The following is a 23177-nucleotide window of genomic DNA, read 5'->3' on the forward strand; positions in this document are numbered from 1 at the left end:
CAACACTTGTATTTATGAGACATCTGAATTGGCTTTCTCCTTGTACTAAATAAACCTGTAAAAGAAGGTGTCAGCACACAGAATACATATAATTAAGTGTACTGCATATTGGTACATATGTCGAAACATAAGATGTGAGACACAGTAGCTGTACATCTCAATATCTAGAAAAACACACATAAGTTGTAAGTAACGTTGGTATTCAGAAATGTGAGAACGTTGATTAATATGTCATCCGAAAGGTTTAATATTACTTATTTGTGATTAAGGGGCATAGTTATCAAATAATATTTGTGGCATATACTCCAAAAACACAGACTTATGGGGGTACCAGCAAATATTAAGGATTATTCTATTTCCAACAGTAGCGGGAAAGGGTTTATATGGAAAGGGCAAAGATGTCAGATTTACCAAGCTCCGATGCAAAGCATTCCAGAGTAGAGATGTGAGCGGACGCCCATGTTTTGTTTTTGCCAAAACTACCATCTGTGTTTTGTTTTTATTCTCTGCGTTTGACAAAACCACCCACACGTGTTTTGTTTTTATTTTCTGGTTTTGGGAAAACCACCCACACGTATTTTGGATCTGGATTTAAACCCCCCCAGCTAAAAACAACTAAAATCTTGTAAATTGTGCCTGTGTTTGTTCCTACCTGTTTAGTAACCTCAATAACAGTAATTTCCAGTCAATTTTGACCACTCACAGCTCACAATATTGTTCACCAATATTAACTAAAGGCTGGCTGACTAATCAAAGCCACAGAGCAGCGGCACAAAGAGTTACTGTAAGAATACAGCACATCTTTGAAACATTGCAGCACTGCAGTGGCAGACAGGATGGCAATTTAATAAACTATACAACATACCATAGAAAGAATGTTTACCCCCCCCCCCCCCCAAAAAAAAAGACCCCAGGGCAGTACAGGAAAATCAAAGTGGAGTATGTAGTGGCAGGCAGGTAAAGCATTTAATGATTGATTGATTGATTGATTGATGATTAATTAATTAAGTGAAAAAATTTATTAATTTATTGATTAATTTAGAAAATTAAATAAATTTGAAATGAGTAACAATCTGTTTTGCAGTAAATGAGATGAGAAAAGGCCATAAAAGAATATAATACATACTTCCCAACTTTGAAGGCTTCTGATGAGGGACATATGGCGCACCAAAAGTGCGCATCCAAAATTAGGGGTGTGGCCTCATGACTAGGGGGTGTGCCCTGTCGGTAGTGCCACAATTGTGGGCCACGTCCCCGTTTTCACCACTGTGGGGCATGGCCAGCGCTCTGTGAGCTGCTGGCCATGCCCCCTGTCCCTCTTTACGGTGGAATAGACGCTGTACGCATGTGCACAGTAGCTATTCCCCGCTGCTCTCCTAAGCAGAGCAGTGAGTGAATGGGACTGTCTCACCAAAATCGTGACAGTTGGGAGGTATGTATAAAATTAATAACCAAGGATTCCTGACAGGGATGAAAGAGAAGCCAAGAAAATGAATAGTTGCACTGCAGATATGCAAACTCCAAATCAGTTTATGTTACACAGTACTAAATATTAGGAGGCTGCATTTCTATTGATGATCTATATTTACTCCTAGGAATGGGCAGAGGTGTAGCTAGGCGCCATGGTGCCCGGGGCAAGGGTATGTTTTGGCGCCCCCTCCCCTGTACTGAATTGGGGGCCTGCCCAACATGTGGTGGCATGTTATATTTAAAAATAAAAAAATACTTAAATTCTAAATTGGTGACAGGACCTTGTAGCGCTCAGGGCGAAAGTTCTCTTTGAGCACCCCTCCCCCTCCCCCACCAAGTTTAAAACAGGGTCGGGGATTCATGGGGAACGGATGTGACCACAGTATAGTACCAATTTACATTACACCGCACAGTACTGTAGTTTCCGTTAATCACTTTACATCACACAGTACAGACTCTTATACATGTTACACCACAGTAGAGCCACTTATACATGTTACACCACAGAAGAGCCATTTATACATGTTACACCACAGAAGAGCCATTTATACACGTTATGCCACAGTAGAGCCCCTTATACACGTTACGCCACACAGTAGAGCCGCTTATATGTTACCCCACAGTAGAGCCACTTATACACGTTATGCCACACAGTAGAGCCACTTATACATTTTACGCCACACAGTAGAGCCACTTATACATTTTACGCCACACAGTAGAGCCACTTATACATATTACACCACAGTAGAGTAGCTTATACATGTTACACCACAGATGAGCCATTTATATATGTTACACCGCAGCTTTTACTGCAGAGAGAGGTGCTGCAGCATCAATGTAGAGAGAGGTTCTGTAGCAGCCGAGTCAGAGAGGAGTGGTACAACAGTTGGGCCAGAAAGTGGTGCTGCAGCATCCGAGGCAGAAAGTGGTGCTGCAGCAGCCGGGGAAGAAAGAGGTGCTGCAACAGCCGGGGCAGAAAGAGGCGCTACAGCATCCAGAGCAGAGAGAGGTCCTGCAGCAGCCAGGGCAGACAAAAGTAACCTGGCTGCACAGCTACAAGCAGACAATGAGACATATAAAAAGGGTGGGCAGAGCTCCGGCATGTGCTGGAGGTCAGTGTCTCCTGCTGTCACCACTGATCTGACCTGTTCATCACCTAGTCTCAGTCAGTGTGTGCCCCATCTGCGCCCTCTAACTTTTTTGGCGCCCGGAGCTTGCGCTCCACTGGAGCCACCCTCGCTACACCCCTGGGAATGGCTCCCTAATGAAGTCATTTTTTAACACAGTGCCTGAATAACACACAACAGTTTTATTTTCATTTATTTTTACATGTTGCTTGAACACACAGCACAGTGCCTCACAGTGGTGCAGCCCACAGTGCCTCTATGGGTTTTGTTTTTAACGGCACAGTGCCTCTTTAAGTTAACACAGTGCTCCTAATTATGTTTTTTTTTTTAATAATACAGTATAAACTATAATGGATTACACATTGCCCATTTATGTCTGGAGTGGCTTTAAGTCACACAGTGCTCCAGAGTCTGTTTTTTTTTTAGTGCCTTTGATACCACAGTCCTACATTCTCCATCTGGTCATGGCCACTGGAGTGTGTCCTGGGCTTTTGTTTTATTGCCTCAGAGCCCACAGTCCACACAGAGCTCCCAGTCCCACAACCTCTCTCTCCGCTATCTACTACTCCCTGGACTCTGCTGCCTTAACGTGTAAAAAAAGGGGACTCTGCTGCCTTAATGTGTACAAAGGGAACTCTGCTGTCGTAATGTGTAAAAAAGGGGACTCTGCTTCCGTAACGTATGAAAAAGGGGACACTCCTGCTGTAATGTGTGAAAAAGGGGGACTCTGCTGCTGTAATGTGTAAAAAAGGGGACTCTGCTGCCTTAATGTGTAAAAAGGAGGACTCTGCTGCTTTAATGTGTAAAAAGGAGGACTCTGCTGCTGTAATGTGTAAAAAAGGGGACTCTGCTGCCTTAATGTGTAAAATGGAGGACTCTGCTGCCTTAATGTGTAAAAAGGAGCACTCTGCTGCTGTAATGTGTAAAAAATGGGACTCTGCTGCCTTAATGTGTAAAAAGGAGGACTCTGCTGCCTTAATGTGTAAAAAGGAGGACTCTGCTGCTGTAATGTGTAAAAAAGGGGACTCTGCTGTGAAAAATACCCTGAGAGTGTGACCATGCAGGCACCGCCTGCTACAGCCCCCTTTCACACAGCGCTCACAACCCGGCATATTGCCGGGTTGGTGACGCTGCTAGTGAAGCGGCAGGGGCGGCGCTGGGAGATCACTGATATCCCAGCGCCACCCTCCCATACGCCTCCCGTTCACACTACACAGCTTGCCAGGTTGAACACATGTTCAACCCAGCAAGCTACCCTGGTAGGATTCCCGGATCACTTTATCTGGGAATTTGCAGGGGGACTCTTTTCCACTAGGGAAAAACATGGGTAAATGCGCGTCCCCGTGCATTTACCCTTGTTTTAAGGAGCTAGTGGAAAAGGGGTATTATTTTAATGCACCGGGGGTCACAGCAGGAGCACAGTATTTAGATGACCGCCTGTCCTCACTGGACCACCAATCACCGGTTTCTGTGTGCAGCTATTACTTTTTTTTCTAACTTTTCAGACACTCTCTATCAGACACACACGGCTGATCACAAGCGGCATCACTGAGCTCAGGCATCACTGTCAGCAGGCAGACTACGCAGGAAAAGAGGGACCAGAGGGAAGTCTGGATAACGTTATCTCAAGTTAGCATTATTATCACAGGGTTCCCTACAGTATTTATTAAACCTGTTTTATTTTTTCGTTTTTTATTCAGGCAGATCGCATATCCCATTACAATTATGTGATTTAAGGGCTTGGGAGACAATTTTGCACATTCTCCACCAATTGTCCATTAGTACATTTAGGGGATACTAAAATAATGTGAAAAGTGTGTAAAAACGCCCCTTTTCACATTATTTTAGTAAAAATTATTTAGATAAATATGCCCGCTAAAGTAATGCATCAATATAATCTCACCGGGACAGCTCCTCCAGTAAATTATTATCCTGGCACAGTCTTTACTCCTGGGTTTCACACCCGACAGATGTAATGGGCTTAGGCTCTCATCCGAAGGATCCCTCCCCATAAAAATGATCGATATTGTAGCCAGTATCATGCAGTGGATAATGCTATAAAAGTATGGAGTTAGTGATCAGAACTCAAGGTCCGAAAAGCTTTTCAGAGTTTTATATACTTGGCCAGATTGCAGTCCCTTACAAACCTATGAGGACAGCACTGCATATTGAAAATAGACGGACCGCAGCATCAGATATCTCATATATCTCTGCGGATCCCTTTTCAGTTTTCTTACATACTGGGAACCCTGAGCTGATGCAAAAATATTCAGAAAACTGCAGTTTTTTGAGGATTTCTGCATCAGGTCAAGATTGCCTCAATTATGCTTTGACACGTCTCCTCCTTTATTTCAGGAATCTTCATAATCCATTCCATTGTCCTAAACCAGTGGATTGGCTGGAAGAAGAGAGCTAGGTTCCTTAAGGCTGGAGATAAACAGGTTGCTTTCCTCTGTCCTTCAGCTTTAATGTTCCAGGTCTAAACATTTGGGGGCTGATTTAATACAGGTGCAAAGAGCAATATCGTTATCAGGTTATGGGTCGTTGGGTCGACCCAACTTAGGTCGACACTCATTAGGTCGACCACTGAAGGTTGACATTACCATTAGGTCGACATGGGCGTTAGGTCGACATGTACTAAGTCGACAGGTCAAAAGGTCGACATGAGGTTTTTGGTGTCGTTTTCTCCGCAAATTAGTGCACTGTGTCCCCTTGCAGCTTCGGGCAAGGTGCCTCGCTTCGCTCGGCACAGATTACCGTTACAATCGTAGCCCACGTGGATCGTTAAGTATGAAAAAAATCCAAAAAATGAAAGAAAAAAAATGTGAAAAACTCATGTCAAACTTTTGACCTGTCGACATAGTACATGTCGACCTAACGACCCTGTCGACCTAATGACATTGTCGACCTAATGAGTGTCGACCTAACGACCGTAACTCGGTTACCATGTGTTATATGCATAGTACAGTATTTTATTATTTAAGCCCTGATTGGGTCAAAAAATGCATATTCTGTTTTGTGATAATTGCTATTTTTTGCCATAAATTTAGAACCATTTGACCTATTAATCAATCTTTCTTTAGGCTGCATAACAACTGCTATTTGCAATGGGTATTTGAATGCAAGTAAAAAAGCACATAAGCCACAATGTACATTATATGTTTGATATGCACTTCCAGTTGCCATTAATCTGAATTTTTTGTACACATGCATCTGGGACAAAAGAGGAAGCCGTTATCTTATTCTAGCCAAACGCGTCGTAATTTTTTTTAAACCTATCACATTTACACAATGATATTTTATTTTATAATGCTTTTATTGTTTTGGCGCTACAAAGTGTCTACAGGGCTATACAAGGGGTAAACTTAAACACACTGCAAAATAACAGTAACTGAGCAAAGTATAAAACAACAGCTAACCTTATGTAAGTACATAGCACAAGCACTAGAGATGTGCACTAGAAATTTACTAGAGATGTGCACCAGAAATTTTTCGGGTTTTGTGTTTTGGTTTTGGATTCGGTTCCGCAGCCGTGTTTTGGATTCGGACGCGTTTTGGCAAAAAACCTCCCTGAAAATTTTTTGTCGGATTCGGGTGTTTTAAAAAAAAAAAAAACCCTCAGAAACAGCTTAAATCATAGAATTTGGGGGTAATTTTGATCCCATAGTATTATTAACCTCAATAACCACAATTTTCACTCATTTTCAGTCTATTCTGAACACCTCACAAATCACAATACTATTTTTAGTCCTAAAATTTGCACCGAGGTCACTGGATGACTAAGCAAAGCGGCCCAATAGGGCGGCACAAACACCTGGCCCATCTAGGAGGGGCACTGCAGTGTCAGACAGGATGGCACTTAAAAAAATTGGCCCCAAACAGCACATGATGCAAAGAAAAGAGAAAAACAGGTGCACTGTGGTCGCTGGACGGCTAAGCTAAGCGACACAAACACCTCAATATCACAGGAATTATTCTTTCTAATCAATGGTATTATTGGTCCAAATCACTGGAGAAAAAAATGACAAAATCACTGGAATTATTCGTAAACATTTGTAGAAAGTCGCTGCTTTCTGATTACAGAAATGCTCAGATATTCCTGCGAATCCACAATCCCTTCCCAGAGGAAAAAGAAATAGAGAAACCGTTGTTTGAGAACGTTTGTTCTCTTTCCTTTACAAAGGAACAAACCACTTTCCAAGAAGACTGACGTTTTTGGGATTATGGAGACATAATGTTTTTGAATATAAATCCTAAAGCAGGTGGTGTATTAGAGCAAAAGAGTGCAAGAGACCAGCCATGCAGTTTCTGAAATATTATGACAAAATGGTACTGTATTTCATAAGCACTCATTCCTAACTCTGCTAAGTACTGTTTGGTATACTGTATCTGGCTTCCATGAGGTAGTTGTCCATTATTTCAGCTTCCATTGACCTTTTTGAAAGCGGTAGAAGTTATCAATTCTTTTTTTTTATTTTTATTTTCCCCTATTTTTAATTTTCTCCTGCATAGCCCAGTAAAATGTTGCAATGTTAAGTATTGACTTGTGCCTTCTGGGGGTCCACTTCTTCACCAAACCCAGCCAAATCTCATTTTAACCCTCTGTTCCACGTTCTCTATGTACCCCATCTGTGTCACCCATGTCTGTCTACCCCTCCGCTTTCGATTGTAAGCTCTCACGAGCAGGGCCCGCTTCCTCATGTGCTTATCCTTTGTCTTACTTTAATAATCTTCAACTGTACCACATCCAGCAGTCTTCTGCCACCTGATACTTATTCCAGTGTCATCTGCTGATGTAACTATGTTTATTTACCCTGTACTTGTCCTATACTGTCATCAACTGTAAGTTGCTGTTTTCCTGTTTGAGTATTTATGTACTCTGTAATTGGGCGCTGCAGAACCCTTGTGGCGCCATATAAATAAAGGATAATAATAATAATATAGGGTGTATAATCCCCAGGTGTATCTCACACATCCCACAGTACAGTATATAGGGTGTATAATCCCCAGGTGTATCTCACACATCGCTCAGTACAGTATACAGGGTGTATAATCACCAGGTGTATCACAAACGTTGCACAGTACAGTATACAGGGTGTATAATCCCTAGGTGTATCTCACACATCGCTCAGTACAGATTACAGGATGTATAAAATCACCAGGTGTATAACACACGTCGCACAGTACAGTATACATACTGGTCACAACAATACAGCAGATATTGAGCACTGATCAGGATACTAAAAGTGACACAGAGCTGCAAGATACAGCAATGGCCTAATGTACTGTACTATACGTATACTGCTGGTCACCAAAATGCTGCACTGTCCTACTATATACTGCTCACAATAATGCAGCACAGAGATAGTATACTTGACACAGAGCTGCAAGATACAGCAATGGCCTACTGTACTGTACTATATGTATACTGCTGGTCACCAAAATGCTGCACTGTCCTACTATATACTGCTCACAATAATGCAGCACAGAGATAGTATACTTGACACAGAGCTGCAAGATACAGCAATGGGCTACTGTACTGTACTATGGGGGTAATTCCAAGTTGATCGCAGCAGGAATTTTGTTAGCAATTGGGCAAAACCATGTGCACTGCAGGGGAGGCAGATATAACATGTGCAGAAAGAGTTAGATTTGGGTGGGTTATTTTGTTTCTGTGCAGGGTAAATACTGGCTGCTTTATTTTTACACTGCAAATTAGATTGCAGATTGAACACGCCACACCCAAATCTAACTCTCTCTGCACATGTTAAATCTGCCTCCCCTGCAGTGCACATGGTTTTGCCCAACTGCTAACAAAATTCCTGCTACGATCAACTTGGAATTACCCCCATATGTATACTGAAGGTCACCAAAATGCTGCACTGTCCTACTATATACTGCTCACAATAATGCATCACAGAGATAGTATACTTGACACAGAGCTGCAAGATACAGCAATGGCCTACTGTACTGTACTACTATAATTATATACTGGTGGTACCCAGTCCCCACACTGCAGCACACTGAGCACAGATATTTGCAGCACACTGAGCACAGATATGGAGCGTTTTCAGGCAGAGAACGTAGATATTTTCAGCACACTGAGCACAGATATTTGCAGCACACTGAGCACAGATTCCGGAGCTTTTCAGGGAGAGAACGCAGCCACGTCCTCTCCGTTCAATCTCCAATGCACGAGTGAAAATGGCAGTGACGCGCGGCTCTTTATATAGAATACGAATCTCGCAAGAATCCGACAGCGGGATAATGACGTTCGGGCGCGTTCGGGTTAACCGAGCAAGGCGGGAAGATCCGAGGCTGCCTCGGAACCGTGTAAAATAGGTGAAGTTCGGGGGGTTCGGATCTCGGAGAACTGAACCCGCTCATCTCTAGTTTTTACTTGAGTTTGAACATCTGTATGAAATGAATCCTACATGCTGAGTTTTACTGCCACTGTGTCCAATTACCCTTCTGTAGATCTTAACTACTTTAATGTAATTTAGAACTTGCTATTAAAATCACTATTTTAATATATATATGTATTTTTATGTTCTCACTATTCCCTTAGACATGTCAATGCATAAATCCTGTGTCCTCTACTTCAAGTCTTAATAAAGTGAGAAGAAGGTGCGCTCTCGAAAAGAGGATACAGAAATATGTACAGTATACCAGGTAATTGTTATGACACCTCTGTGTTATTTGATATAAGGGTTAATCGCAGAGGCACATAATGAACAGGTACACACAAAGTTCCTGAAGGAGCAACTTGTCTCCTCCTTGCATCAATACACAACTCCACCTATTGCCTCTGGGGAAAAGGAGGGTGAGATGGGAATCCAAACACATACACACCCAATGCGTTTGCAAAATTTCATGACAATTTTAATACACTGGGGTTATACTCAGGTCATGGAAACTAAATACCTTAAAAAACCTCTACAGTAAGGGCTTGATTTAGAATGCTGTAGAAATTAATTTAGAAGGGGACAGTTTGCACATTTGTAAACCTTGGTGGTGGTGGTGGTGGTGGTGGTAGTGGAGTATTTATGGGGCAAGTGCCATAATTAAAATGTTCAGGCACAGTTATTGTTGTTAGTGGGGTGTAGACTAGAGCTGCCCAGTACCTGTGTTATGTGCTGGAGCAGCAGTATTTTCCCTGCATGCAATAGTTGCATCTACACCACATGGATTTGCCTAGGTGCAACTTTGCACTGTTACGATGGATTTGCGTCAAATTGTGAACTAGGCACTTCATTTAGGCAAATGCCATTATTTATAGGATTAACAGCTCTAAGGGGCAGATTCAATGAAGTGGTGTAGCGCTGGCTGCAACATGTGTTAGCTCACATCTGCTGAATCTTACTTGCAGCATATGGAGGTTAGAGCAGAAGTTAGCTACTGTAACAGGCTGGAAAAGGCACCTTGCGCCTATTTCAGTAAACCTCTAAGGAACATCATTATTCAACTGTCCAGATAACGGTTTAATGCAAATAAGACTAAACATAATATTAAGTATTACCAAGGGGAGGATGTATCAAACCTTCTAAAGAGTACATGTGAAGTTACTCAGTCTTCCTATCATTTATCTAGTACAGTGTATCACACGACAGCTAGAGTCTGGTTGGTTGGGCACAACCTCCAGTTTGATATCCCCAAACGTCTCTAATAACAAGTTAACATATCATTTAAGAAACTGCAGTAATTCCAGTGATGGCGACTGTGTATGAGGCTACTATATATGAGGCTACTGCATATGGGCCCTCATTCCAAGTTGTTCGCTCGCTAGCTGCTATTACCAGCCGTGCAAACGCTAAGCCGCCGCCCTCTGGGAGTGTATGTTAGCTTAGCAGAAGTGAGAACGAAAGGATCGCAGAGCGGCTACAAAATAATTTTGTGCAGTGTCAGAGTAGCTCCAGACCTACTCAGTGCTAGCGATCACTTCAGACTATTCAGTTCCTGTTTTGACGTCACGAATATGCCCTGCGTTCGGCCAGCCACGCCTGCGTTTCCCCAACCATGCCCGCGTTTTTATCTGGCACGCCTGTGTTTTTCCGAACACTCCCTGAAAACGGTCAGTTGCCACCCAGAAACGCCCACTTCTTGTCAATCCCTCTGCGGCCAGCAGTGCGACTGAAAAGCGTCGCTAGACCCTGTGTGAAACTACATCGTTCATTGTAATAGTACGATGGGCGTGCGCATTGCGGCGCATACGCATGCGCAGAAGTGCCGTGTTTTTGCCTGATCACTGCGCTGCGACCGAAATCTGCTAGCGAACAACTCGGAATGACCCCCCTGATGTGTTTAGGAATGTTAGTTGATGAGTTTCAACACAACAAATTAAAATGTCAGCTAATGGGTATTAAAGGCGGTTGATGGGTTTCGTGTTTGAAAAATGACAGGGGCGGGTTGGTTGGTACTTTATCTCTCTCCACTTTATCACTCTCCAAGGCTTAGTACATCAGCCCTCATGTCTTTTCCAATAAACAATTTTTAAAATACATTTCTAGGTACTTTGCTTCTAGTACCAGAATAAAGTACTAGAATAATATTACACTCTGCAGACTCTCCTATCCTTTGTACCCTCCCCCCTTATAAAGTTGGCATGGCCCTGCACTGAATCCACTTTGATGGTTACTCAAATTATGCGGGTGCCAAAGTGCTTGTTTTTGTATAGCAGGTTAAATTAGTCTAAATGATTACAGTTGATTATCTGTGGATCACAGGAACTAGAGATGAGCGGGTTTGGTTCCCTGAGAACCGAACACCCCACCCCCTGAACATCACGTCCCGAGCCCGGATCCGAGTCCAGCTCGGGACTTCCCGCCAGACTCGGAAGCCAGAACGAGGCAAAACGTCATCATCCCGCTGTCAGATTCTTGCGGGGTTTGGATCCCATATAAACAGCCGCACGCCACCGCCATTTTCACTACGGACTTGGAGAGTGAGGGAGAGAGACCTCTGTCTCTCTCTATGGGTGGTGGCATCGGGTGGGGTTAGTGTGTGCTCTGTAGGGGTGCTGCTGCAGTCACTGTGGTGTACCTGTGCTGTGTTAGGGGTGCTGTCCTGGCTGTCACTGGTGTTTCATGTGCTGCAGCTGTATATGGGTGTTGCTGTCCCAGTGCCGTAACTAGGCATTTTAGCGCTGTGTGCAAGAAACGACATTGGCGCCCCCCCCATGCAAGATAGGGGCAGTGCTCGCCGTAGGCGCGTGGAAAATATATAGGGGCGTGGCTTCATAGGGAAGGGGCGTGGCCACAAAATAATAGCAATTCATACTACGGTGCACAGTAGTCTCCATTATTCAAATTACGCTGCACAGTAGCGCCACTACACCAGGTAGAGCCCCTTTTATACATTACAGCAGACAGCGTCCCCCTTTTTACACATTACAGCAGATAGTCTCCCTTTTTACACATTGCGGCAGCCAGGACCCCTTTTTACACATTGCGGCAGCCAGGCCCCCTTTTTACACTTTGCGGCAGCCAGTCCCCCTTTTTACACATTGCGGCAGACAGTCCGCCTTTTTACACATTGCAGCAGCCAGTCCCCCTTTTTACACATTGCGGCAGCCAGTCCCCATTTTTACACATTGCGGCAGCCAGTCCTCCTTTTTACACATTGCGGCAGCCAGTCCCCCTTTTTACACATTGCAGCAGCCAGGCCCCCTTTGCGGCAGCCAGTCCCCCTTTTTACACATTGCAGCAGCCAGGCCCCCTTTGCGGCAGCCAGTCCCCCTTTTTACACATTGCGGCAGCCAGGCCACCTTTTTACACATTGCGGCAGCCAGGACCCCTTTTTACACATTATGGCAGATGGTGTCCCCCAGAGAGAGAGAGAGAGAGAAAGAGAGAGAGAGAGAGAGGGATATACTTACCTTCTCCCCGCTGACAGGCTCCTCGTGCTGGCATCTCCCTCTGTGCAGTGTGCAGGCATCGGACAAGGAGGAGGAGGGAGGGGGACTGGAGCCGCAGCAGCGCTATGTCATTGGTAGTAAGCGCCGCTGCAGCATCCCCCTCTCCTTCCGTATTGGTTGCCTGGCGCTGCTGTGGATGCTGGGATGGAGGAACCGCATCGGAAGGAGAGGGGGATGTTGCAGCGGCGCTTACTACCAATGAAATAGCGCTGCTGCGGCTCCAGTTCCCCTCCCTCCTCCTCCTTCTGCGCTGCTCTCCTCCCCAGTGCGGCTACGGCGCACGGCGCGGACTTCAGAGGCGGCATGTAATGAGTCAATTTGACTCATTACATGCCGCTGGCCGTGCGCCCTCAGGGCAACTGCGCTGTGTGCCAAGCCCACTTGGCACACACGTAGTTACGGCCCTGTGCTGTCCTGTCTGTCACAGTGTTGTACAGGGTGCAGGGGCACAGTCCTCCTATATGCTGGAAAATATAGGGGTGCTGCTGGCCTTGTATGTTGTAAAAATTCAGGGGTGCAGGTGTTAAAAATTTAAAGCACACTTCTCCTTTATGATTGAAAATATAGGGGTGCTGCTGGTCCTGTATGTTGTAAACATTCAGGGGTGCAGTTGTTAAAAATTAAAAGCACACTGCTGTATGCTGTAAAATATAGGGGTGCTGTTGGCCCTGTATGTTGTCAAAATTCAGGGGTGCAGTTGTTAAAAATTAAAAGCACACTGCTGTATGCCATAAAATATAGGGGTGTTGCTGTTCAAATAACATTACATTGGTCCTGTATGCTATAAAAATTCAGGGGTGCAGTTGTTAAAAATTAAAAGCACACTGCTCCTGTATACTGTAAAATATAAGGGGTGCCACTGTTCAAATAACATTACACTGGCCCTGTATGTTAAAAAAATTCAGGGGTGCCGTTATTCAAAATTAAAAGCACACTGCTACTGTATGCTGTAAAACATAGGGGTGTTGCTGTTCAAATAACATTACACTGGCCCTGTATGTTGTAAAATTCAGTGGTGCAGTTGTTAAAAATTAAAAGCATACTGCTGTATGCTGTAAAATATAGGGGTGTTGCTGTTCAAATAACATTACACTGGCCCCATATGCTATAAAAATTCAGGGATGCAGTTGTTAAAAATTAAAAGCACACTGCTCCTGTATGCTGTAAAATACAGGGGTGCTGCTGGCCCTGTATGTTGTAAAAATTTAGGGGTGCAGTTGTTAAAAATTAAAAGTACACTGCTCCTGTATGCTGTAAAATATAGGGGTGCTGCTGGCCCTGTATGTTGTAAAAATTCAGGGGTGCAGTTGTTAGAAATTAAAAGCACACTGCTGTATTATTATTATTACCAGTTATTTATATAGTGCACACATATTCCGCAGCACTTTTACAGAGAATATTTGGCCATTCACATCAGTCCCTGCCCCAGTGGAGCTTACAACCTATATTCCCTACCACATGCACACACATTCACGCTAGGGTTAATTTTGTCAGGAGCCAATTAACCTACCAGTATATTTTTAGATTGTGGGAGGAAACCGGAGTACCCGGAGGAAACCCACGCAAGTACGGGGAGAATATACAAACTCCACACAGTTAGGGCCATGGTGGGAATTGAACCCACGACCTCATTGCTGTGAGGCAGTAATGCTAACCATTACACCATCCGTACTGCTGTATGCTGTAAAATATAGGAGTGTTGCTGTTCAAATAACATTACACTGGCTCTGTATGTTGTAAAAATTCAGGGGTGCAGTCAAAATAAATGTACACTGGCCCTGTGTGCTGTAATAATTCTAGGGTGCAGGGAAAATCAATGTACACTGGCCCTGTCTTGTATGCTGTAATGATTCTAGGGTGCAGTGAAAATCAATGTACACTGGCCCTGTCTTGTATGCTATAAGTTTTCTAGGGCGCAGTGAAAATCAATGTACACTGGCCCTGTCTTCTATGCTGTAATTATTCTACGGTGCAGTGAAAATCAATGTACACTGGCCCTGTCTTGTACGCTGTAAAATTACAGGGGTGCTGTAAAAATACAGGGGTGCTGACACTGTCTGCGGTTGCGATATCTAGGCCTGACCTTCACAACACTGTATGAGAAGAAGAGGCTCCTACCACCATTTGCATGCCCCCTGCAAGTGCTAGGAGGAGCACCGCCAGTCCAGTTGCTGATATTGAGGATGTCACTGTAGAAGTACACCAGGATGAGATGGATATGGGTGTAGCTGGCGCTGCAGAGGAAGTTGACAATGAGGATTCCAATGGTGATGTGTTTTTTTTTGAATAAGGCACCAGTGGAGACATTTGTTGGCCATAGGATGAAAAAGCCCATTGTCATGACTGGGCAAAATACCAAAAAAGCCACCTCTTCGGTGTGGAATTATTTCTCCACAAATCTGGACAAACAGTCAATCCATAATAAGTAGGGGTGATGACGTTAACCACCTTGGAACATCCTCCCTTATACATCAACTGCAGCGCATTCATCATAAGTCATTCTCAAGTTCAGAAACTTTGGGTAATAGCATAAGCAGTCCACTGACACCTAAATGATGTGGTTTTGTCTGTTTGAAATTATTCCTCTTGTGAGGATGAGGATGTAAACACTGAAGGGGAAGGGGGGGGGGTCTGAGGATGAGGACGACATATTGCCACTGTAGAACCAATTTGTGCAAGGAGAGATTAATTGCTTCTTTTTTGGTGGGGGTCCAAACAAACCAATCATTTCAGCCACAGTCGTGTGGTAGACCCTGTCACTGAAATGATTGGTTTTTTAAAGAGTGCATGTCCTGTTTATACAACATAAGGGTTGGTGGGAGGGCCCAAGGACATCTTGCATGTTTTTTCTTTGCCACATCATTCCAGGGGTGCTGCCTATGCTGTATAAATCCAGGGGTGCTGCTGTACTTGATCCTAGGTTTAAATGAAAGCCTAGAGCAGATATGAACAAGCTTCAACATCACAAACAGATTTGTGAAAACTAGCCGAAAAGCTGGAACTGGAAATGGAACGTGTTTTTAAATAAAGTGGGGAGAGACCAAATTTGTGGCCAAAGTCAGTGTGAGTCACAAGAGACTAAATTATAATCCAGCACAACTGCCAGAGAGGTAAACATGATGTTTTCTGCTGGAGCATTAGACAGAGGTTCTTCTCCATTATTTCATATTAGGGATTCACTCAAATGAATGGCTCCAATTAGTCAACCTTAATTTTGATTTATTATTGATCTTCCACATTTTGGGATTATTTATTTAGAAGATATGAATTTGTTGTACAGGGATCTTCTTTTCCTAAGGGCTGCATAGGGTTATTGCAAGACCTTGCGGTGTTAGAAGAACAGAGTTTCAGTGATCTTCCATTGCATCAGCTTTCCATTGCACTGCAGCACTAGATGGGCCAGGAGCTCCTGTGAGGCGCAAACAGTTACTGAATAAGGCCCAGTATGGAGTCTCATGGTGGCTTACAACCTGGAAGATGTCTAGGTTGCCAGGCTGAGGTAAGCTGTGGGCATGAAGGTTAGCATTGCTTCTTCCCACAGTCCTACTTATAGTAATAAATAAGTTTGGACTGTAGAGTGGTAAGCTCCACTAAACAGGGGCTCAATAACAAAATAATGTACTGCACAGTCGTGCTTAGTACTTAATAGGAATAAAATAAACAAGACACACAGGTATGCTCATATGCGTGTAACTGGGACACACAGGTATGCTCACATGCGTGTAACTGGGAGCTGTGAAAAACAAAAATAAAGCATCTGCCATAAAATATGTAAATAAAAATGCAATTAAAAAATGAAACAAAAAGAAACCCACAAGATTTTCCCCAAATAAGTCTCCAGACTCCGTGGAGGGGAAAATATCCAATCTTGATCCTGTGTATACACTAGTTTATTTGCATCCCAGCATTAAATCCGAGATTATCTTAATCCCTGAAAATGGAGAAGGGGGTACCATTTTGGAAGCTTTGGCCCCCAGTTTTTCAGTTTGTCCAGTAATGTGGTAATTAATAGTTAAATATTTGCTTGGTTGAAGTCCTTTCTGTTCCACACCAATATAGGAGTGGAGGTGAAAGCCTGTGTTGCATGTGCCTCTCTAATTTTTAATCACCTTCTTGACACTGTCCTCTTCCTCTTGCCTCTTCTCATAATGTGAAAAGTCATCAAATATGGAGGTGGTATGTTTGTAGCTAGCTATGATTCAGAGAACTTAGCAAGCTTTTTCCAGGGGGACCACCTGTCGCTGAAATGATGGGTTTATTAAACTGTGCATGTCCTGTTTAAACAACATAAGGGTAGGTGGGAGGGCCCAAGACAATTCCATCTTGCACCTCTTTTTTTCCCTTGCATTATGTGCTCTTTGGGGCCTAGTTTTTAAACTGCCATCCTGTCTGCCACTGCAGTGCCACTCCTAGATTGGCCAGGTGTTTGTGCCGCCCACTTGTGTCGCTTAGCTTAGTTATCCAGCGACCTCGGTGCACCTTTTTTTTCTTTGCATTATGTGCTCTTTGGGGGCCTATTTTTTAAAACAGCCATCCTGTCTGCCACTGCAGTGCCACTCCTAGATGGGCCAGGTGTTTGTGCCACCCACTTTTGTCGCTTAACGTCATCCAGCTACCTTGGTGCAACCTTTTGGCCAGTGGCGTGCGGTGAGGTCAGTGGCTGGTGAGGCATGTCCGCTACCACCACCGCTATGGCCACTGCCAGTGCCCGCTACTGTACTGCCGCCCATGCCAGCTGCCAATGCCTGCTAAAGTCGCCGCCAATGCCAGCGAAATCTGGGAAGCAGCAGCAGCCAGGGCCGGTTAAGGAGAGCAGTGGAGGGTCTGCCTGGAAGTGGGATTACAGCTGCAGGCTGGTTGATAAAGACAATGGTAGTAATTGTCCCCCTCTCCATATACCCCAGCACACACACAGTAATTACCCCCCTCCTCTTATAACCCAACACACACAGTAATTACCCCCCTCCTCTTATACCCCAACACACACACACACACACACACACACACACACACACACACACACACACACACACACACACACACATCACCCCCCCTCCCCTTATGCCCCAGCACATATTTAGTAATCACCCCCCCTTTTATGCCCCAGCACATATTTAGTAATCACCCTCCCTCCCTTTTATGCCCCAGCACATATCTAGTAATCCCCCCTCCCCCCCCCCTTTATGCCCCAGCCTCTCCCCTTTTCCCCTGGCACACATGGTGTTTGATTGCCTGCCAACCCCTGCCCGCCCGCTCCCCCCCTCCCCCCCCCCCCCCCATACCCTGGCACAGTGCACACATCTCAGTGCTGAGCACTGCTGTGTACGGTCCATGTGCTGTCCTGCTATCTGAAACATAGAGCGCAGGGCAGTCTATGGTCTGCAGTACGCAGAAGCGCTCAGCACGGACACGGGTGATGGCGGGACATGCGGGTCTGTACAGCGGCTCTCTACAGCGGCGCGGACACAGACATGTGGAGGGGCGGAGGATGACGGCTTATGTTGTGCTGCGGCGCCCCTGACGCTGGCCCTTACCTGGAGCAATCCCGGCGGCAGTGGGAGCGGGACCCGTCAATGAAATAGAGGTGAGCAGACAGGTGTTCTGGTGCAGGAGCCTCTCTAAGGGTGGAGGGTGGGCTGGACCCCAGGGGGGAGCTGTGATTCTGGTGCCCAATCATATCTGGCTCAGTGACAGGGGCGTGCTTTGATATGGGCTGCAAGCACGCCCCTGTCACTGAGGCACTCACACTAGTGCCGCTTACAGTGCTTTTTAAATGGGCTTTTTACTGCCCATCTCTTAGCCCCGCCCCCTGCCCGCCCCCCGCTTCCAGTCCTTTATAATTGACCGCAAGAGGCACCGTTCTCGGTGCCGCCTAGACTAATTTAAACCTGTTTTACAATGAATACAATAATATAAAGCATTTACTTATGACACAGAATGTGTCATAAGTATCTCTTTGTATTATTGTAATCATTAATGACAGGGGAGGCACTGCCTCCCCTGCCTCCCCTGACTGCACGTCCCTGCTTTTGGCCTAAAAACAATATTGTGAGGTGTTCACAATAGACTGGAAATTAATGTTATTGAGGTTAATAATGCCGTAGGATCAAAATTACCCCCAAATTCTGTGATTTTAGCTGTTTTTATGTATTATTAAAAAATCATCCAGATCCAAAACCAAAACCCGAAAAAGTTGTTTTGGCAAAACCAATCCAGACCCAAAAGACGAGCGGGGATCCAGATCCAAAACCAAAACACCAAACACGAAAAGTGTCTGCCGCACATCTCTATATTACCCTCACAGTAAAGTGGCAGTATAAACTGCTTAAGAGCACCTTTTGCCCTCCGCACTTAAAATGGAAATAATATTAAAACAAAGCACACTTGGTATAGCCTTTAATATTACTGCCATTTTAAAACTGTGGGCAAAGGCGACGACAATCAGTAGCTTGGAAAAAATGCTGTTTAGTAGATATACCCCCTGGTGTGTTTTTGGATTTAACAATTTTAATCCTGAGATGGTCCTCACACTTACACATTTGGGTGGTAGCTATGACAGCAAAATGCAGGTGATCACAATTGCACAGTGATTTCATATACTCCAACACTTTGTGTTAAAGTATGCATATTAAATAAATATCTCTACCCTTCGCTTAAACTCATATTGCACCTTTTCCTTTCTTAAGCTCTTCCTCATACCTAAGAAGTCAAACAAAGTCTGGCCTCACACGGGCGTGTTGCAATCGCATGGCATTTATGTTTTATACTGTTTGGAACCTCAGGCACGTTCACAAGGGTGAGCACAGATAGAACTATTGAACACTTTAAACAATAGAGTTCTAGAGAAGAAAAGAACAACGTACAAAAACATGTGATGTGAAACACAAAATGCAGAACATGTTGTAGAACTGCCCCAGGACATTCAAACACCCACCAAGCCAAACGTTAAGCTTTAAAACCACTGGATACAAAACTGACATTTCAGATATTTTCTGCAAAACCCTTCCCCCCTCCCGGAAGCACAAATGGGTGATTGTCTCACACCTTGTCTGACGCATAAGGAGTGTGCTTGCCTTGAGAGGCATGTTGCGTGTATACCACAAGGGTTTCAAACAATTACATCAGTGACCCTAAGTGAGCATTTTTCCCATACATCTAGGATTTGATCTGCTCAGGCCTATGGGGTCTATATACTAAAGGGAGGATTTACTAAGCAGTGATAAAAGTGGAGAAGTGAGCCAGTGGAGAAGTTACCCATGGCAACCAATCAGCATTGACGTAACATTTATAATTTGCATACTATAAAATTATACAGAGCAGCTGATTGGTTGCCATGGGTAATTTCTCCACTGGCACACTTCTCCACTTTTATCACTGCTTAGTACATCTCCCCCTTAGTCTTGGAGAGAGATAACATGGACGGAGATAAAGTACCAGCCATCCAGCTCCTGTCATTTTTCAAACACAACCTAAAACATGGCAGTTAGGAGCTGATTGGTTGGTACCACTGGCATTTCTATAATGGGTGCAATGTGTGTGAGTTTCTTCCTCATACTCCACAGTTTCTTCCCACAATCCAAAAGTATAAATTGGTAGGGCAGCTGGCTCCCAACAAGAAATAACCCTAGTTTGTAAGTGTGTGTACATGGGCAGACTAGATGGGCCAAGTGGTCAAATTCTATGTTTCTACATTACTTGAGGACTGGAGTTGAATACCCTGGAGTTCTAAGAGTATTGTAAAGGATATACTGCTTCTAACCTGCCCAGTGACATGTGAATTAAGGAGTATGAGCCTGAGGGGTTCGTGACTGCACTCACTAGAATCCCAAAAGTGACCCAGGAGGGAGGGTGGTGAGCTTGGGAGTGTGCTTATGTGACTGCAAGCAGAGAAGTGAGAAAGTTAGAGAGAAGTCCAACTACATGAGACGGTCAACTCTTATACCAAGCATAACTATTGCCTTTTATTTATATGTAATATACTGTACATATGTGTGTGCATACAAAGACCCCCTTCCCCACCCTTACAAGTCCTATGTTTGCCTCAATCTGTGTGACTGATGACTGACATGAGAGTGAGGGTAATACAGTGGCAGGTCCACCAGCAAAACAGCAGTTTACATCTGTATCAAATCATACAGTATGTAAGTGTATGAACGACCCTTGCGTGGAACAACATGGCTGCTAAGCTGTGTCCTAAAGTTGACCTAACTTTATCCGGGAAAGGGGAGAAGGAGAAATTTATGTTCAGGGAACAGATAGCGATCTCTTATCTTGTACCAGTCATAAATGTTTGGGGGTAGAAAACTGCATCCTTCATGCTCAAACAACCAGACTTGGTCAAGCTAGGCCAGGAGTAATAAATTAAAGTACAATTTCACCTTTTAAGAAGAATGGAATGTCTGTGTCCCATCTGGGCTATATCCCCCTACCCTATCTACTGAGTTACAGACTTGGGAGGACATGATACCTTACATGTCCAGTGTCCAGCAGTGAGCTACTTAAAAACACAAAGGTGGAAGGGAGAAAAAGTATAATTGCACCTCTCCCTAAAAGCTAAGATTTAATTCTTTTTTGGGATTCAGCTAAGAGAGCTGAGGAATGCGTCGTCCTAACCTGTCAATTCCCCTCACATCAGAGTCATCTAAGTTCTTTGTGTAAGTGTTAGGATTCTGAAATATTACTTTCTTTTTGTTTTCTGAGATTCATGTATTTCTGTCCATATTTGCAATCTTTTAGTTATAATACCTTGGATTATTTTGAACGAATTAAAAGATAATTAATTCTAATATGCTCCATGTCTCTTGGTGAGTCTATGAGCCTGTGAGGCCAAAGCTACTAACGAAGCGTAAGTGAGTGTGCAATTAATAATTTTGGATGCAGATAACTGCAAAGGACTGTCTGTTATCGATGCACTTAAATCTTTATTTGCTGGTGGCAGTTACCAGGTTTTCATTAACCACGTGTGCTGATGTAGCCATAAATCACTGGTGGTGATTTTTAGATTGAGGTATGTGGAGAATCGGCTTGTCAGTCATGACAAATACGATATTAAAATAATACTAAATGTTCAAATGTAAAAATTAACGTGTTCTAAAATACAATAAACTAGAATGTTATACTGAAAAAGGAAATACAAATTGGTATTTCCTTCACAATTTACACCCTTCCTTTGCTTTATCTCACTCATGACCATTCTAGCTGATTGCATTTTAGAATAAATGTATATGTATATTTAAAATAAAATAAAAAGTCAATGCAGCGCTGACGTTTTTAGATATGGGATGCGGTCAAGATGCCGCCGGCCGGAATCCCGGCGGTCGAAATACCGACGCCGGAATCCCGACCGCCACAAGCCCGACATATTCTCCCTCCGTGGGTGTCCACGACACCCATAGAGGGAGAATATAATAGTGTGCCGAGTGTAGCGAGGCACCGTGCCCGCAAGGTGCTGCGTTCTGCTCGCCACCCCTGTCGGGATTGTGTGGTCGGGATTCCGGCGTCGGTATTTCGACCGCCGGGATTCCGGCCGGCGGCATTTAGTACTGATCCCTTAGATATTTGCTTTTACACAGCCTACAGTAGCTCATAGTGCATAGCAGAATTATTGGTTAGAGCAATAATAGCCATTATAACTTTACATGATACATTCTAATATGTTACAGTGCATTCGTTAGTGGCATGAAGAGAAGTATTATATAAACATTGTAACACCAAAGGATTTCTGTGTTTGTCCTGTAGGTCTATGACTAGTTATTGATAGGATCTTAAAGGTAAGAGGACTGAATGTAAATGTTCTAGGATTTCCCATCAATAAATATATTTAAGGACGAATGATTATAATGAATTGTTATAGTTTAGTTTTGAAACCAAAAGAGAAAAATTTTTGAATTAAGCCACCTCCTCGATTGGATTACCATCTAAAAATACAGGATGTAATGGTCTACTACTACCACGTCTAAAATCAATTACCATTTCCTTTGTTTTAGATATATTTAAAATCAAACAATTTTCTTTACTCCATTCTAGTAAACGTAGAATTTCGTGTCTATAGGCCGTCGAATCATTTTCACTTATCAGGCCAACAGCAGCTGTGTCATCTGCGATGTCACAACTGAGGGCTGGTGCTGACCAGGGGAAGCCTCAATTGTAGGAGCTGAGGTATATGTGAACCTGGGAGGCAGTACAGCAGGGGTGGGGAACCTTTTTTCTACCGAGGGCCATTTGGATATTTATAAAATCCTTCGGGGGCCATACAAAAATTCTCAACTTAAAAAATTACCCTGCCCCCCAGTAGGTCTGCCCCTTAGAGGTACTGTGTGTGTGCGCCGGAGGCGCGCACGCGCCAAAAAAATGGGTGTGGCCAGTTAAAATGGGACTTGATACACATATGCCCCCAATAGTGCGGTGCCAGATCCACAATTGCCCCCACAGTGCCAGGTATACAAATGCCCCCACAGTGCCAGGTATACAAATGCCCCTCACAGTGCCAGGTATACAAATGCCCCTCACAGTGCCAGGTATACAGATGTCCCCACAGTGCCAGGTATACAGATGCCCCCACAGTGCCAGGTATACAAATGCCCCTCACAGTGCCAGGTATACAGATGCCCCCACAGTGCCAGGTATACAAATGCCCCCAGTGCCAGGTATACAAATGCCCCTCACCG

The 23177-nt window shown here is 44.1% G+C and overlaps 1 long non-coding RNA gene across 1 annotated transcript in view; it reads left to right on the forward strand.

Annotated features, from left to right (window-relative positions):
- Positions 1-23177, forward strand: part of LOC134996004 (uncharacterized) — a 94845-nt gene that overhangs the window by 66350 nt on the left and 5318 nt on the right. The window contains exons 2-3 of the long non-coding RNA XR_010198764.1: positions 9166-9269; positions 22249-22280. This is a non-coding gene — a long non-coding RNA (uncharacterized LOC134996004). The remainder of the gene's footprint in view (positions 1-9165; positions 9270-22248; positions 22281-23177) is intronic.

The sequence above is a fragment of the Pseudophryne corroboree genome, chromosome 1 (assembly GCF_028390025.1).
Source record: "Pseudophryne corroboree isolate aPseCor3 chromosome 1, aPseCor3.hap2, whole genome shotgun sequence".
Lineage (NCBI taxonomy): Eukaryota > Metazoa > Chordata > Amphibia > Anura > Myobatrachidae > Pseudophryne > Pseudophryne corroboree.